Source organism: Seriola lalandi, unplaced genomic scaffold (genome assembly GCF_002814215.2).
Source record: "Seriola lalandi dorsalis isolate HSWRI2012SDOR001 ecotype SW California unplaced genomic scaffold, Sedor1 jcf7180002054972, whole genome shotgun sequence".
Taxonomy (NCBI): domain Eukaryota; kingdom Metazoa; phylum Chordata; class Actinopteri; order Carangiformes; family Carangidae; genus Seriola; species Seriola lalandi.
Window position 1 is genome coordinate 5,559,586 of NW_019525660.1, and position 3,095 is coordinate 5,562,680.

Here is a 3,095-nt window from a genome sequence, read left to right on the forward strand (position 1 = left end):
GCCAGTGATCACTGTCTAGCCTCCTGGAGGTGTCGTGGGACCAACTAGACGAAACACTGGTGAAAGGAGGTTCACACCTGATGACCCCAAAGACATGTTAGTTATCACTGCTCATTAGTCTGTATAGCTAAATTAATAGTTATCATAGGACATGTTAAGCTTAGGGAGCTATTCACTGAGTCTGGTCCATTTTCTGTAGCACAAGTTTCTTGTGTTTACCTTAAATACAGGAGTCAAAACATGTTGGAATGATTCTGTTTCAAAATAAAGAACATCACTGAGAGCCGAGAACCATCATGACGTGCACCTCCACAATGACACCAAAGTGAGTATTAGTTTCTATTTTATTGTTATTTAATGTAAAAGTTCAGCAGACTGTTTATTACAATTAAGACGAGGGAATAATTTATTTTCAGATATCTGTGATCATCTAATCAGAGTGCTGTTTCTGTCTCTTTGTCTTTTTCTCTATACTCAATTCAATATGATAATGATATGATTTCTCTCTATTTTAATGTTTTTTCCATCCAGCCAAGGTCTGGATCTTTGGGGACACCTGCAACCTCTTGCAGCAATGATGGAAGCCCTGCACCACCTCCACACATGAAGATCTTCTCTTCCCAAACATAGACACAGTGTCTTATATGATAATATAGTATTTTTTTAATGTAACACTTGTGGCCATAACATTGTTCAGTCTTATCAGCTCTTCCTTGTTCCCTACACCCTCACTGTCTTATTACACTCTCTGCCCCATGTCAGACATACAATCAGATGACTTTTGGACTCCACTGTAGCTGTAACAAATTCTCAATAGTTTAAAACATTAGAGTCCATATTTCATAGTCCTCAGCCATTATAGTTTATATCAATGTGTTGTTCCAACAGCATTACTTATTTAGAGGGATACTGTTACTGGAGCAAATAAATATTAACTGTCTCACACATTAGGACTGATGAATTATGATTATACTTGTTACTAAAAATTCTGTTGCACTGTTGATTCAACTACTTCTTTTTATTAAGCAAACTTACATATGACAGTGAAATTCAGCTTTAACCTCATCCACAACTATTTTTTGATTTTAAATAGTTACAGTTGATTGTTAATTATACACTACTGTGACGGAGGCTTAGGTTAGTAGACTGGCTTCTCTAGTTTGTAATCGCAGAGTATGCGTCTGTTAGAACGCAGTCTATAAAGTTCCCCCAAGACTTTAGTGGTGAAGAATGAAGCAGGAGACAGTCAATCCTCTTTATGGTGCTTTAATGGTGTAGACAGCATACAGATGTGTTGAAGGTGGGTGGTTGATGTGTGTGGGTGTATGTGGTTCTGAAATAAACCAAACAATAAAGCCATTAATAAACAACTCACAATAAGCTTGACTATAGCACACAATCCGAAGTAATGATATAATGTAACTAGAAAATTCCAGGGAAATTTTGAGTGCCACGGGGGCTACTGCCGGGATGAGTACATGATTTATTTCCAGTGTTCAAAAGTCACCCTGATCATACTCTGGTTTTGAGAAATGTCAAACAATGTCACATCCCTCCATCATGTATTATGTGGGAAATATCTCATATTCTGTGTTGCTTTTTTTAATAAAACAAGAGGCAACATGTCTTCAAACTGGCATTTAAAGGGTTAAAATCCTGAAAACTAATAAACATTTGGTAGGTTTGAGCAGAACTGAAGTGGTTTAAGAGATTTATGCAAAAAAAGCAGAAAAAAATATTGATATATGATGATTTTATAGCATTTTCTTTGTGTGTCCTTTTTTGGACGCGAGGAACCCCAGAGGGTACAAAATGTGTTACCAGTGTATAATAGACCTGTAACAGTAACTGACATTAGATTTTAAAAATATGTCAAAAAAGACACTTTCTTGCAGAAATCTATACCTTCAGCTTCACCTTTTCTCAAAGCTGCGGGACAAGTTACGCGCCGAAATTTGGCGGAAGAATAATAAACCCGAAACAGAATATTAATAGATGCCGCCCCGAGGCACTCCTCTCAGCTATTCTAGCTGTAGAGGAGTGCCTCGGAGCTGAGCACCCGTGTCACTAATTATCCTTAGCATGGGAATATGAAACATCCTATAGAGAAGGAATTATTAGTGCCACGGGTGCTCAGCTCCGAGGCACTAATAATTCCTTCTCTTGCAGCACTGATAATTCCTTCTCTCGCAGCTTTGAGAAAACCCCGGTAATATATACATCAAAACGTGCGTCTTGATCCCAAAAGAGGTGCTATGACTTTTGGTGTTAAAATTCCAATTTTTCCCAAAGTTATCCCAAAAAACTGGGAATAAATAATGCATTAGGAATGCATTGGAATTTTCTTTAGAAACCCACCTTTTTCTACAAAATTGCACCTTTTTTCTGAGTCACCCAGCTCTCTCATACCTGCACGTAGAAATGTGCTTCAAACTATAAAACGGAGGAAAACTTCTGCTCTCTCAAAAAGACAGGAACTGTTTTTACATAACATGTAAACTTTTCAAACTCTGAGCACTCAAAGGAGGAGTGCAAATCACTTTTTCTTCAAAGTTAGAGTGAAAGCGTCAGTTGGCTAGAGTGCGTGAAGCAGTAAAAAATAACCTTTATTTTTATTTTTAACTCGAGCTCGCGGCCAAACCGTAAAAATGAGACAAATAATTCTTTCTGAAAATGTAGACATAGTTGTTGGGATTCATAAAATGTAACTTTGACAGGCAGGGTCTGCACAAATTTAAACAGGGGTGCCGAGTCCGGCAGCAATACCTGTCTCACTCTCATTGACACCTAATGTAAAAATCTTTTTTTTTCAAAAGAATCTAACTCTGTCTTCGCACTAAGCTTACTCACTCATTTTAAGGAATATCTGAATAAAATAGAGACTGTAGAAACTTCTGGCTTCAGTGTCTGGCATGGTCTTTTCGGTTTATGAAAAGAAGTAACGGTTTTCTCATAATTTGCAGTTGTTTGAAGCCATGTAGAAGCCAAATTCTGGGCAGATTTTCACATTGCCATGGCAACGGCAGCTCCTGACCTGTGTGCGTGCATGCGTGCGCCTAGCAACCAGATAACCAACTCTCCAAGCTCCGCTAGCT

General features: G+C 38.1%; 1 long non-coding RNA gene and 1 pseudogene across 1 annotated transcript; both read left to right on the plus strand.

The window, feature by feature from the left end:
- The window catches only part of LOC147817124 (uncharacterized), a 189,146-nt pseudogene that overhangs the window by 111,480 nt on the left and 74,571 nt on the right, over positions 1-3,095 (plus strand).
- Positions 12-1,380, plus strand: LOC147817125 (uncharacterized). The gene is made up of 2 exons (XR_015436620.1): positions 12-325; positions 532-1,380. It is a non-coding gene; the product is annotated as an uncharacterized LOC147817125 (long non-coding RNA).